At 39.4% G+C, this 15,100-nt stretch overlaps 1 protein-coding gene across 5 annotated transcripts in view; it reads right to left on the bottom strand.

Annotated features, from left to right (window-relative positions):
- npas2 (neuronal PAS domain protein 2) overlaps window positions 1-15,100 on the bottom strand; it is a 64,493-nt gene that overhangs the window by 33,340 nt on the left and 16,053 nt on the right. The window contains exon 1 of one of the 5 annotated variants that reach the window (XM_050041351.1): window positions 5,643-6,543. The exons of 1 other annotated variant lie outside the window; for it this stretch is intronic. The gene's annotated coding sequence lies outside the window, so the exon portion shown is untranslated. Of the gene's footprint in view, window positions 1-5,642; window positions 6,544-15,100 lie in introns of those variants that run through there. 3 more of the 5 variants (XM_050041353.1, XM_050041350.1, XM_050041348.1) reach the window with 3 other exon arrangements.

Below are 15,100 nucleotides of genomic sequence, written 5' to 3'. Positions count from 1 at the left end.
TATTGTTTGGGGAAAAGTTAACATTTTTACAAGCTGGCATTTTGTTTTTGGTTCGCTGAATGAATAGAAGTTTTGTTAGATGTTAACACTGAGCTTTTCATGTCCTTTATAATCTCACACTCATCTGTGATGCACACGAAGGTAGGAACTAGCACAATTGCACAAACCATTTCAATTAAAACACACCTTTCCATGAGTCTTAAATTCATGTTAACAAACCCAACATCTCCTCCTTCCCTCTCCTACCCACACACAAACCCATTAGAAAAGAAAGCAGGGAGAAGCGTTGCACTCAAGGATGTTTAGCTGAATGCAATCCTAAATTGTTGTAGAAAATTCAAGCTATTTATTTAATTGGGCCATTCAGATTTTAATGTTTCCTGAACTGACATTCTTTTCATGTTCAGCAAGAAAAACATTTGCTGTCACTGAGGTAAACACTAAAGCAGACATAACCTCTGCATTTACTGCAGTGATGTCCTCGCTTACTGCCAACAACTACTGTTTAGACAGATTACAGTGTTACAGAGACTGAAACCTCCTCAATCCAATAAAGTTCCTGAAATATTGATAGAGGAGCTAAAATCATCATGAAAAAAACATGAAAAAAAGAGAAAAATAAAACAAATGAAAACCCAGTTTCCCACTGGACAAAAAAATCCACTAAAACCCACTAATACCTGGCTTTTGTCTTTAGTTAGAAAGGTTACAATCGACATTTAATCCCATGTGAAATTACTCTTTAGGTATTTTATCAGGTATTCATCGCTTGCTTCAATACTGCGAGTGGGCACTGGGGGAAAAAATGGGAGCAAGGTTGTTTTCCGGCGCATTCCTGACACTGAATGTGACACCCCAGGGAAAAAAAGGGCATAGGCCTAAACGTCAACTGCAGAGCCATGTTCACAGCTTAGGTCTACTGCCAATAGGAAAGGGGTCTATTGCCTATTTTAGTGGGATTTTCAATGTTTAAAAAAACTGCATATTTTTGGTAGAAAAGGGGGAAAATATTGATAATTCAATTTAACTGATACTATAAATTGTCTAGATGGAAATTTGACGGAAAATATGCAATTTTAGGTGCATCAAGAATCACTTTATTCAGATTCAGATTCAGATTCAGAATACTTTATTAATCCCCGGGGGGAAATTGTTTTTGTTCCAATGCTCCGTGCAAAGTAGAAATAGAAATACAGCATGAATGGAAACAAGAGATAAAGATGAAGATATAAATAAAATACTAAAAAAGACAATGAAATAAGTAAAATAAATATTAAAGTAGACATTAAAATAAAATAAAATAAAATAAAATATTAAAGTAGACATTAGAATAAAATAGAATAAAATAGAATATTAAAGTAGACATTAACATAAATAAAATATTACAGTAGACAATAAAGTAAAATAAATAATAAAAACAGTAAAGTAGACAATCTGAAATATATCTATGTTATATATTTATGCAGCTTTACCTTACCGTATACGTCACTCCGCAAAGCTGTGTAAAATGAAACCTCACATATTGGCCTGCATTCTTTTCACGTATTGAGGTTAAACAGCTAAAAAACACCAGAGTCCAGTTACACTTGTGCCTGTGGGTATTTAAAGCAACCTGAACTCCTGACACTAGTCAGTACACTGAAGTTCAAGTTCATGGTTAAAGCTAAATGTAAACAGGCTGTAACGGAGATGGAGATTATTACTCTGACAAGAACTTACTTCATTATTGCACATAACCTTCCAAACAAAACAAACAAACAAACAAACAAACAAACAAAAGAATAATGGTGTCTTTCTTAAGAGAGTGTTGGTTTCATTTTAAAGTTTAATGGAGGAAAAGCCTCTGCTGCCACAGCTGAGCCTCACACCTCACCCTATAGCTTGTTGTGGCATATAATGTTGTACTCCTTAGGTTTCCTGAGGCAAACATCACTAGTATACTGTAGATTTTAAAACATATTTTTTTCCATGCTGTGTCGATAAGATGGAATCCTCTGGATATCTTGAAAGCCCTTGCTCCCTCTTCACTTTTACTTCTTTACTGATTCATGCACACAATGGCGCAGGTCTTTGAACATATTAGTCTGTCATCTTGTAAATAAAAAAAATAAAATAAAGTCATGTTATCTGTCAGATCCTCATTCACAGATTATCAACACCTAGCTCTTAGTTGATGATGGATCATACATCTAAAGCACACAGGTTTGCTTTTGATACCATTGGTAACTTCACGATAATAATGGCTTGTACGTTGAAGGCCTGGGTACAGATGAAAGATGTTGACAGCAGAATTTCCCTCAAGCTGTCAAAGACAAAATACCTGTTTGGCACCAGTGATTGAGGCGTGGCTGGCGAGTCTGTCAGTTTCAGCTAGTAACGACTGCAGCTGCAATGATTTTCCTGCCACATGTGAATTTGCATAGATTTTCCCATATTGATGGCATGCACATACTGTCATTTGATGCATAGCATACTGAGCGGTACCTTCAGATCTGACACAGTTCTGTCACACAGACAGCTTAACACATTGTTTGCCTTTCAAATCTTTCAGTTATTTTAAAATCATGAAGCAGATAAGAGCAAAGATCAGCCAAAAACAGGCCTGTCCAGTTTCTCAATTGATTTTCCAGAAGCCTTATCACAACATAATTAATATAGAATAGATATTGATCTCATCATCACTTTGTTTTTATCAAAGCAGAAATGGTCATTATATGTGACTCATATAACTTATGTATTATTACTAAAAAAGTTTAAACCCAGCCAATATCAACAGCTCTGACACTTGTAGCAGTTTTCAATTTCTTGATGTTTCAAAACAGACACTTTAAATGCCACAGACCATGTCTGATTATCAAAACCATTAAAATGCACAACACGACTTTAGACCAAGAGCAAACTAACCTGTCTGCTTCCGCAAAAAACAAACAGACATGTAAATAATGGCTCCATTAACGGTTACTAAGTTATTGAGCAAAGCAGTAAAAAGCTCACAATAAAATTTATCTTTATCATCGCCATAATAATTTTATTGTTGTTGACTGTATTCTGCCATGTCCCACCATGATAAGTTATAGAGCAAAAACTCATAAAGCCATTAGTTATGAATTGTAAATTCTGCTTATTTGAAAGTGGTTCTGTAAAAAAAATCTGCTCCCTGAAATATCATCCATTCAAATCAAATCCACCCATTAAGTGCTGCTGATAATTAATACAATCAAGAGGGGACTTTTTCACCAGGTTTATCATGCTAATGTTTCACCTGCTCTCTCTCTCTCACACACACACACAGACATACACACACACACAAGAATAGGAACAGACTGCAAATGAGAAAAGGCAGTCTGCAAGCTCTGACAGCCGACAACATTCTACAACTAGCGACCATCTTGCGATGGGATCATTCCATCAGCGATACAGTGATCTGCGACTTAAAACAAATGTGGGCCAGGGGCTTAAAGTGGGAGTCCCAATGACCCCTTCCCTCCTTTCTGCCCCCCTACTACCACGCCATTGCTCAGACTTCGTGACTGTATCTTGAGCAATTGAGACCATAGACAGTAAAAATTATGGACATACTGTAGCTACCATGACATCACCCATCGGTTTGTGTACCATTTTGAAGCCTCGAGTTCAACATTATGGCCATCACCATCTTGGTTTTTTGGACCCCGAAGTGACTGTATTTGGGCAAGTGGTTGGCACTGTGGAGGAGCAAGGAGGTGGATCTGACTGAGAAGCTAAGGACATTATTGACAGACAGCCCATGACTCAAAGCAGCCTGCCTTTAATTACGCATAATGTAAATGGATTAGTTATGTAAAATTCACCCCCATACAGTTGTCATGAATGTTGAAATTAGCTATACGGACTAAAACAGATCTTTTGCACCAGGCTGTAAACATGTTTATTTCTGCTGTAAAGTTGGGCATTTTAACATGGGGACTGACTGGCTTCTGGAGCCAATTTCAAGCGGCCATTCAGAAAACTAGGTTTTGGCACTTCCGTGTTGGCTTCATTTTTCAGCCCCAGAGGTTGCCACGTGGTTGTGACGCTATTGTGGTGATAAAATCTGTCCACAAGCAGGCAGACAGACAGACAGACAGACATAACCCCTGGTTAAGTACTCAGAACTGCCTCAATGGTAGTTCCCTCAACATTGGATGTCACCAGGAACACATTCTGCCACAATGACACACACAAACAGACTCAAAAGGTGAAAACAATATCAGCCCCGCTGTTGCCACTGGTAAAAATACTACGGTATTCCGGCCAGAGGGCTCACAGTGTTTTGCTGCTCTTATGCCTCTAGATTACTTTAAGATACTAATCCAACCACAGGCTCTGGGGTAGTGACTGCTACTGTCTGCTGGTGTAAAAGTTTAAACTGCCTGACCACCTCCACCTGCATCTGGTTTTGAGCCGACAGACCAAGCTGTCAAGTAAACATTAACTGGGTCTGGACAAGCTTAGCTCCAGCCAAACTGAAAATGTCTGGTTTGACATGTATCTAGGGCTGGTTGCTTTAGCTTACATTGCATGTAAATAAATGAAATCATATCCCTTAACTCATTAAATTCCCCAGAGGACAGTTATTGTAGTTAAATATTAAAATACAGGCTATTTACAAATGGATAAACTCACCAAGTATGTCCAACACGTATGTGATCACAAATGTATCTGCAGGTCCTTTGCTTATATCATCATATTAACCCATCAGTACAGTATTATTTGCATATACAGAGGTGTGTACATTAATGAAAATTCAAAGTGGCTAAAAATCTGAACATGTAAAAACATATGGTTAGTTTCTAAATTAAAAAAGTTTCAGTTTTCTGTTGGAATGTCTACTATAGGTAAAGCTACCCTTAAGTGATAAGGAAACAGGAAATACTTCTATTGGTTACACACCTACAAATGACAAACAGCGGGAAGGCCCATGAGTGCACTCAATGACCCTTTAACTTTGAGTACAGCCTATAGTAAATAAGTTATTCTGCCACACTATACCCCCGGGTCAAACAGAGGAAATCTCTCTCTTTCTCTGTGAGGATACGTCAGCTGCAAATAAGAAGCCAAAATGCTTTGTGAACAAGAAAACAGTGAGTTAGTCAGAGAAATGTGAACTCCAGTAGACTTAAAGCTGCCAGGTTGGGTAACATCAGCCTGACCTAAGCCCGCTGAGTAATTATTTAAGAATTTCTTTTCCTGTGACATTTAACATTTTTGCTATCTGACGTCTTAGAGGAGACAATGACGAAAATCCTTTCAGTGTTTTGCCATCAATGTCATCAGCAGGGGTTCAATGGAGAAAAATAGGTTATTTCAACCTTGTAACCAGGGCACTTGATGACTGTGAGCCGAAAACATGTAAGCAGCATTCAAGAGCGCTGTGTATGTGTAACGCTGCTAATACAGACTCCTGTGTTTGACCAAACACTGTATATGTTCAGCCTGCGCAGTCTGGGTCTCGTAGAAAATCTCGAAAGGGGCTCATCATGCAGTCAACCCCCTCTCCTTTAATTTGCAAAGAGGCCACTCGTGAACTTTGATGGTATGAACAGAGTAAGCGAGTGGCAGCAACATGACAACATTCAGCGCTCGTGACGCGAAACTCAAAGCTTTAATTAAATCTCACGTACCTTGAAAGGGGCTCCCCAGCAGAAAGAAAGATCCACACTTAACTTTTATCAATCTAGTCATTTTTTAAAGGAAACTAAAGCATAGCAGCCGAGCGCAACTACCAACGACAGACTGACCAGGCGAGCGCACTGAAAGCGTTAAATTGCATAACAACGCCTAAGTTAATAACGCGCTGTTATTAATCGCCGGTGAGCTGTCCGTGGCTTTGGCAGCCCTAATTTACCAACGACACACGGTCAAATTTCCCGTCCGTGGTCCCTTTGCTAGTTGCGGGCTGTGTCCGTCTATTTTCCAGGCACTGTACTCCACATCCTCCGCTGGCAGTGGCTTGTAAACAGGACCGAGTGGCTGAGAGCAGAGAAAGTAGGTCAGCTGGTAGCTCAATACTCGGCTAACGACGGCAGCAGCATAAGCAGTCGGCTGTGCAACACAACCGAAAGAAACCTGTAGTGACCGGGAGGAGGGGGCTGATTGTAATCTTTAACACGTGCTAAATGCATAATAGCCCCCCACTACATGTCATTTAGACTAGTGTAAGGGAGACTGATCTATATGTGTAATTTATGTGTGTGACGCGGGTGTAGAAGTGTGAATGGTACGGTCTGAAGTGAAGCCTAATACCACTTGGCCATGGAAGCATGACAAGTAGCCTATAATCTATCAGGCTATGTCCACATTTATCCAGAGAGAAAAGCCCGGTGTTAACTCGCAAAAGTCAGAGACTGACATCGTGAGAAATGTACATGAATTGACCTGTCAGTCTACTGTATGAATCACATGTAGAAGAGGTGAGGGGAAATGGTGTCTCCTCCCTTCCAGCAAGACAGAGCAGATTAGCCTGTCTGACCCTGTTTAAGTTTATAAACCAGTTATTGCATTCTGGAAAAAAAGAAAAGAAACTGTAGGCCCAATAAAAAGATGACAATTCATAAGCAAAACAAGAAGCCAAAGGCTATTTGTTTTTCCCTCAAGTACTTCCCCACATCCTGTTTTTTTTTTTTTTTTTTTACAACTTCCTTGTTGCCTTTTCCCTCAGCTGAAGTCCCAAATGTGGGTCAGCAGTCTGCATGACTAATTTCAAGGGCTCATAATGGACCAATGCCAAATGTTTTGCATCTGTCAAATGATCACAGAGATGGCCACAGATGCAGACATATGTCCATGTGTTAACAACTCTAAAAACAATTGAAAGTGGGTATTTAAGACAATCTATAAACTTTAAGACTATTTGGAGATAATGGGGAGGTAATGTGTATTTGATTGTCACAATCGTCAGTATGTTTATCATTCCACAGTTAAAGGGGGAGTTGGTGATCCTGGAGAAAGACTGTTAATATTCAATGTGAAGTTAAGCATGTTAGCATGTGCCAGATTTACCATCTCTCTCGCTCCCACTTCCTTTCTCTTTATACATCCATGGTCTTTCCCCTGTCCTGCAAACGCCTCCTGTTGCTGATTGGCTGGAATAGTGTTGTGGGGCTCAGTCCAACTTTGTTTGTTTCCCACTTACAGTGCCCGGGCTGTTTATGAACACCAGATTTGGACTAGCCTGGCATCATCAGAGTACATCCAAATGTGAGGTAGTCTGGAACCTCTCAGTTTATTTTCAATTTCCACGGGGTGTTATCAACAGGTGCAAACCAAAATGCCCCTGGAGGCAATTCCATAGTTATACAACCATTCAGAGCAACAAAACATGTGACATAGTGCTAAGCGACACATGCATGTTGGGATGGTGCTTGGTCCATTTTTAAGCAGCAAAGAAAATGGCAGCCTGGTCACAAACTTGCTGTAATTACAGCTAAACAGTTCACTAAAATGTATCTCTGAAATAGTTTGACAGTTTGATCTGAGTTTCATGAGCCTGGTGCATTGCACTGCATGGAGCAGACTGGTTGCAAGCACATCAAATCAGAGAAGCGAAATGTGTGACGTGTGACTTTTCAAATCTGGACTGGTGACGCTCCTATGTCAATCATTGTGTCAAACCTGTATCATATTAAATAAATGGTTTGATTGGCCCAGCCCAGCCCACGCCAGCGGAAATCTGTCTGAATGAAAGGGAAAGCAAATGAAACATAAGCTCACAGATTCATCTGGTTCCCAGGCTAAGAACAGACAGCTAACCAACCCCCTAATTTGACAAAACGCGTATTGGATTAGAATTGCTGACTGCACCTTTAATCTAATTACGCAGTCACCACAGAGACTACAGAGTATGTCAACAATTGGAGAAAAGTCATGTAGTGGATTAACACAGTTTTGTTTTGAGTAACTAAAGCTAGGAACCCCCTACTACTGATTTTAGCTGTCATTTGGCTGTGATAATTGATTTTCAGAATTTAGATGGTAGATTACTGTTTTGTTATTTTCACGGCAAACTTGACTGTGGTACTGTGTTTTTGCTGAGAAAATAACAAAATCTCAACAGAAGCATTTGCAATCTTGAACAGATGCTAAATATGTGACCCTGAGTCTTTTCAGTCTGAATTTCGAAAGTCTAATGTGCTTCTTAGAAAACAGAAGAATGATGAGAAGGGCATTTCCACAATAGATGAAACTGGTCATTTTAAAGCTGTGTAATTAGTTTTTCTTTTTTTTTCTTAATAGTTTACAGTGGAACAACAGTAAGAGTCTATAGCCACGCTAAGAGCTTTGTGAGGCTACACTGTGCAGCAGTGCCTTGAGCTGTATGTTAATTCTAGCATGGCAACATTCTTACATTGGTTGCATACAGTGTTCATGTTCTTTGTATCATTTTTTTCATTTGGGTCGCCTATGCTGTTACATTCTATTCTACACACTATATCTACTGTATAGCCCAGGAGAGGAATACCTCTTAATTGCTCTTCATGAGGTTTCTTCTATTTTCCTTTTTTTAATTTTGGGGGAAGTTTTTCCTTATCTGCTGCAAGGATTCAAGGGCAGAGGGTGTCGTTTGCTACAGACTGTAAAGCCCCCTGACGCAAATTGTGATGTTGGGCTATATAAATAAAACTGGCTTGATTACGCTGACAATGCTAACAGGTTGACAAGTATTATGTTTATCATGATTACATGTCATGTTAAAGGTGCTAGCATGCTAAAATTTGCTGAATAGCAATAACCAAAAAAGTAGCAGAGGCTGATGGGAGATGAGTCAGAGAATCATCAACATTATTACAGTTCATCCTAAGGGGCAATCGAATGTCTGTGCCAAACTCCTTGACAATCTATTCAATAATTGTCGAGACATTTCACTCAAAATTATAAATATGGACCTTATCTCATGGTAGCACTGGGAGAAAAGTCATTAGGATTCATTCTCTGTGGTTCATGAATGTCTGACCAACATTTCATGGCAATCCCATCCATTAATATTTCAGTCTGAAACAAAGTGGTGGAACACCTGACCAACTGACTGACCGACAGACTGACACTGCCATTCATAGAACCACTCCTCTCAGCCTCTCGAAAAAGCACTGAGTGTGGGGGCTGACATGCTACAATGGTCCAGAGTCTGATTCAAACCGAGAACATCAGTGTTCATGCTATAACTCTTATGACACTGATCCACCAGGACACCAGCTGATAAGCTGTTTGTACACGATGATAATCACACTAAAGGATTTGTCCCTCTGGCCTGTATTGACTTAGTTGTGTCTGACAGACTTCCGATAAGAAACGTGTACTTCTGTCAGGCTGTTTGATATTTAGACAAAGCCTTAGTGCTGTTACAAGACAATTTTGTAACTAAGCTTTGACACTGCCATCTTCGCTGCAATCTTACAACATCCTTTCCTTTTCATGTTGGACGTTTTAGGTTGCATAGAAGAGTTTCCCTTATTATAGGTGGTCTTGTGATCAAGGCCAGTTGTCATGTGAGTGAAGAGTGGAGACAATAGTGTATGTGACAGTTGACTGCTTTGACATCAGACTATGACATCAGAAAAAGTTAAGTGCATGTTCCCGATTAGACATAATGAAGAGGGCGAGTGTTCGCTAGCCTGCTCTTTGAACATTTCATTTATAAGATTTAAAATATTCTGTATCCCCTTCAAGCACATGCAATAAAATATCAAGGATAAGCTGTAATATATAATATAAAGTAATGTTAAATACTGTGTGCACAATTCAACCTGAGCTGCACAGGAGACACAAAAATCTTTATCTGGTGTTCTGTATTTATGGGTCCCTGTGGATGTGTTTTATAGCTTTTTACAATATTACTTTTTAAAACAGAAAACAGTCTGTGGGTATGAGATTTCAACATCAGAGCCAACCAAATGGCTGCCTCTGCCTCTGCCAGTCCTCATTATTTGACATTTTAGGACCAGAATTTCTCTCCAGACGTCCATGGGCTCAAGACACAGTTATAGCAATGCTACATTTGCAGACCACTTGTTTCAATGGCCATCTTCGTGTAATGAGTCACACTTTCCCGCAGTTGATTCAGACTGCAGCTGTTGTAGTAGTCCAGGTTTCGATGACTGATTTGGCTTATGATGTGGTACCAGCATGATGCCATTTTAACCAGCTTGTGAGACTTGGAGCCACAACAGTACAGCCAGTCTGTGACTTACACCTTCTTCATAAACCCAATGATTACATATATGTGTCCTCAAAGGCATTTTGAATCTTTTTGTACTGAGGTGATAGCACTTAACTGTCAGTGGTAACTAACTTTAGTAGCAAATTTCCACTGTCTCACCATTGCTCACCGTGGCTGCTCCACAATACATACAGAATTTGAGGTCAGATGTCTTACTTGTGAAGTGTGCCACGTTTACACCAAACACTTTCAGTGTAGTACACTGAGGGGGTAGTGGTGGGTAAAATAATTAATTCTTAGATGCATCGTGATGCGGACGTGAACAATTCGGCATTGAAACAGCAGTGCGCTCCGCCTCCCCCTCATTATACTATGCTCATACAGGCAGTAGATTGCAAAGTGCTTTCAAATTAATTAATTAATACATTTAACTTTAAAATAAAAAGGCTGTGGACCATTTACTATGCAATAGTATGTAGTAATTTAATACTATTTTTGATGAAATACTACAGTATGCAATCACTGGACACCAGTGTTTGCAAGGTTACTTTTAAATTGTAACAGGTCATAGATTACTAGTTACCCTGTCAAAATTGTAATAAGTATTTTAACTGTTTAATTACTTCATCAAAGTAAGCTGATTTAAAAGCTTGGGTATGGAAGCATTTTCCATATAAGGTTGAAGGAGAATTGGACCTGGACAAAAGCCACACTGTAGGCAAGTAAATTCTTCTGTTAATTTAATTATGGATCACTACAAATACAGTATGCTATGTTTTTAAAGTAAGTAAGTGGTCACACAGTGGGAAAAATAAATCATGTATAGAAGTAAAAAATGTTGATGCTTTGTGATGCATCAGTAATCGTTTCATATCAAATTGTTGCTCTCTGAATCGTAATCAGATCGACTCTTGAGGAGCCTGGCAATTCCCACCCCTATATGTTACCCGTACAGACATGTACCTAAACCATAGATCTGTTTAGTGTTTACACCACACACAGTACTCATATGTAGGCATGGTTGTTACCAGATGGTAGTATCTGCATCACTGCTCCTTCCAGCTCTCGCTGTATTCAGGGGCGAAAATCCCATTTCATTGTTGGGGGGGACAATAAACAGTAAAATTTTAGAGAATAATTCCAGGGGGGGACAAGGAAAAAAAGTTGTAGCCCGTCTTTTATACAGCATCATTTACCGCAATTTGACGCTTTAATCTTCTCTCTATCTCTCCAATAGGCAGAGTGGATGTCTATACTTATGAGAAATGGCTTAACAACTAAACATTTCCTGCAATTAAACTGGTAAACTGGTTTATAAACAGTGTGCTGTGAGATCTGCCGCTGCGCACCTCACAACCGTGCGTAATAGTCGCGCGTAATGACCGCTCCTCGTCAGTTAAACTGCACGTCTTTCATGTTTGTCTCACTGACAGGTGGAGAGCCTACAGACAGGTACCCATTAGCTACGAGCCGCTCCGCCACTGACTGCTCTTGTCCTGTCCTCTCCCTCTTCTTTCTCTCCTGTCCTCTCTGACTATCACTAAACTCTGAGCTTAATCATTAGCTTTTAGCTTAGCAGCACTCGTAATTGAGTAGGCTTTTGAACAATGCAGGAGAAATGTTGCAGACAGTTTATATTATCAGCCTGGGCCTGGGGCTTGTTGTAACAGTAAATGGGATGTGTTGTAACTTGTGTAAGTTAAACTGTGTCTGTGTGAGTGTACATCTTATCCTGCGATGCGCGATGTGGACAGCGGTTCCAGCCACACGCTGCTACTGCTGCCAAGTAGCCCCGCCCATTGAAAAGAGTGTGGGATATACCACTACTAGGAATGGGAGGGGTAGGAATGGGAGGGGGGGACTAAATCTTTTAAGATTTAAATAGCACATTATTGCGCGATTATAATAAGCACCGCTTACATTGTGCTTTCAATAAATACTACTGCATTGTTCAAAAATTATTAATTGTGTCTCAAATTATTCTGGGGGGGGACAGCTTTACTGAAGGAGGAGTCATGTTCCCCATGTCCCCCCCGGGATTTCCGCCCCTGGCTGTATTGCTTCTTCACGGGCAACGCAGAGGAACACCTGCACCTCGCTGATCGTCCATGGAACTAGGTGGCACGTAGCTATTTTCAGAAGCAGGTTTGTGCACTGAGTTCTTGTAGTGCAAAAGTTAGAATTCTCTCTGGATCAATCTGTGGACTGCAATGTTTCTAGTTCTACCTTTTAGTATCAGATCAGTGTGTTAGGTACCTCAACAGAGGGTGTGGAAAAAACGTGCAGAATGGAAGAGTTCTATTGGTACCATCAACAACTTTTGACAATAGAAACGGGAAACAAACAATTCTAATGTGTAACAAACTGAACCAGGATGCTTATCGGAAACAAAGCTTATGTGCTGAAACCTTCAAGCATGTTACACTTTAGCCAGACAGAACACTGCGGGGCACTACTGAGGCCCCCCACTACATTGGGTACACTCAATTCCCAACGTCAGCTGTTTCTGAGTGGAGCTCCCACCGTGTAATTGCAATAGTTGTCCCAGTTTCTCTCATGTCTGAATGACATGAAAGTCAGGTGGACAGCAGTTTCCTCACAAATGAGGAAATTGTCAAAAACGAAACATCATTTACTGTATATGGCAGTGGTGACTCAACCTAGACAAAGAGACTGTACAAATGATGCTGTCAGCCAGTGTAAACCAAGACCGGAAACAAGAATATTCCATTCAATTATCTGCAGTGTTGTTGCTGTCCTAGTGAATACACAGAGTATGAAATTACCCACCATGCATGTGTCAGTAAGCCTGCAACTAGTGTCAAATGTGTTACTAACACATTTTCTACTGTCAGCAGCAACACAGGAGCTCCAGCAAAACAACTATCATTTGTGGTTATGGCATCAAATGGCGTGTTTGCAGTTGAGCTGAATGTGGATTATAAGTTAATAATAGTCATCATTTAAATTTTAATCGTGATAACTTTCCTGGATTTCTTGTAGCAGATCAGATCAGATTTGTATGAAGTATCCTACTGTGCCTCAACCAACATTTATTTGCTGGCAGTCCTGCTGAGGAAATCAGAGTTAAAAGCAACCACATTTTTCTTTACTTACATTAAAACATACAAGCAAATTTGATTTTTTATAATGTAAGTCCATGTTGGCACATTTAATTTTCTTCCATTTAGTTTAATTTATTCAATTATTTAAATCTAATTATGCTTGGATTATAACTGACCCTAATAGTTTCTTGAGGCTTTAGTTCTAACAAAATTCTTTCAACACAATATATTCCCTAGCATTTTGATAACGATAAGACCCTATCGAAACACAGCAGTAACAAGAGCAAACCAGGACTCGCTGCAAAATTCATTTTACAGTGAAATAGCAAAGTATTTTTTCATGAGCAGGACAATAGGGACAGGGAGAACCTAACTGACAAGAAGTCGCTCTCTTAAAGGTCTTGCGTGATGCATTTAGTGGCATCACTGTAATGTTGCAGATTGTAGATTGTTTGACCTGCTCCTTATTGTATGCAGGCTCTTTCCCTGGCTCTTACCCACAAGTATTAGTATCAGATGATTTAACACTTATGAAAACATAATTATGAATATTATATTCCATTTCTGCCAAGTACTACACACTGGACCTTTTAATGTCTCCTCTGACTCTATCCTGACACAATCTGTAGATTTTAAAGTGTGCATTGTTTAATCCAATAAATAAATAAATAAATAAGTAGGACTCAGCAAGCAAGTAAACTATTATAAAATTGTACCATCATTTGAACACAGCTTTGATCATCAAGTGTAGGAATGCATGCCAAAAAAAGTCAGATACAGGGATTTGACTTGGTTTACATTGCTGTCAGATCTTGAAAACCAAAAGCCAACATGAAAGTACCAAAGTTTACAAGAGCTAGAAATGTAATAATAATACACTTAATTGAAGGCATTTGATGCAGATGGATGCAATACAATGTGCTTCACAGAAATGACAAACAAAAACAAAAGACAGATGATAAATAAGTGATGGAAAAAGAGAGACAGAGCCTGTAATTAGACCACAGAGGGACATGGTTGCTCCATGGGGTGATGAGAGGTAACCTTCTAAAAACTCTGACCTTCAACACCCAGATAGCATGCAATATGATGTCAAGAAACTGTACACAGCACTCTTGTATTTACCCACCTGTCTAGTCTGTGATTGCATACACTAAAAGACACTGGGGATGAAAAAGGCAAAGAAAAATCTGGCATGTCAAACTCATTTAACATGAGTTTGACATGCCAGATTTTCCTTACCAATAGTAGTAGGGATTGTAACACGTTTGCATTGTCTCTTGATAGTAGGAGTTCTTTAATAACACAAAACACAAAATATAAATAAAATAAATAAAAAATAACACAAAATAATTTCTGAAACTCTCAAATTAACATTTTATAGTACACAGACTTCCTACGGCTAGCCTTCATGGATACCATAAAGAAGCACTTAAAGTTTTGTTACATAAATATCTCACCTAATAAATATGTGGTACCTTTAAAGGTCTCGTGTATGATTCAGTGACATCTAACAGTGAGGTTGCAGATTACAACCAACTGAAACTTCTTCCAAGTGCCAAGCATGTAGAAGAACTATGGTTGCTGACGCAAAAACGCAAATGGCCCTGTCTTGTGCCAGTGTTTTGTTTGACTGTTTTGGGTAACTGTGGAAAAAACATGGCCAACCTTGTGGAAGAAGGCCCGCTCTGTATGTACATATGAACGGCTTATTCTAAGGTAAGAACAACACAATGATTAGTAGTTTGAGGTGTTTATACACAAATGAAAACATAGCTATGAATATTATATTCCATTCCTGCCAATATATCCCCCTTAATCCAGTGTTAAGAAGGCAACTTTGAGAATGTAGTAGGTTACA

This window comes from Epinephelus moara, chromosome 3 (assembly GCF_006386435.1).
Source record: "Epinephelus moara isolate mb chromosome 3, YSFRI_EMoa_1.0, whole genome shotgun sequence".
NCBI lineage: Eukaryota > Metazoa > Chordata > Actinopteri > Perciformes > Serranidae > Epinephelus > Epinephelus moara.
Note: the sequence above shows the minus strand (reverse complement) of the source record. Positions and strands in the feature narration are given on the sequence as shown.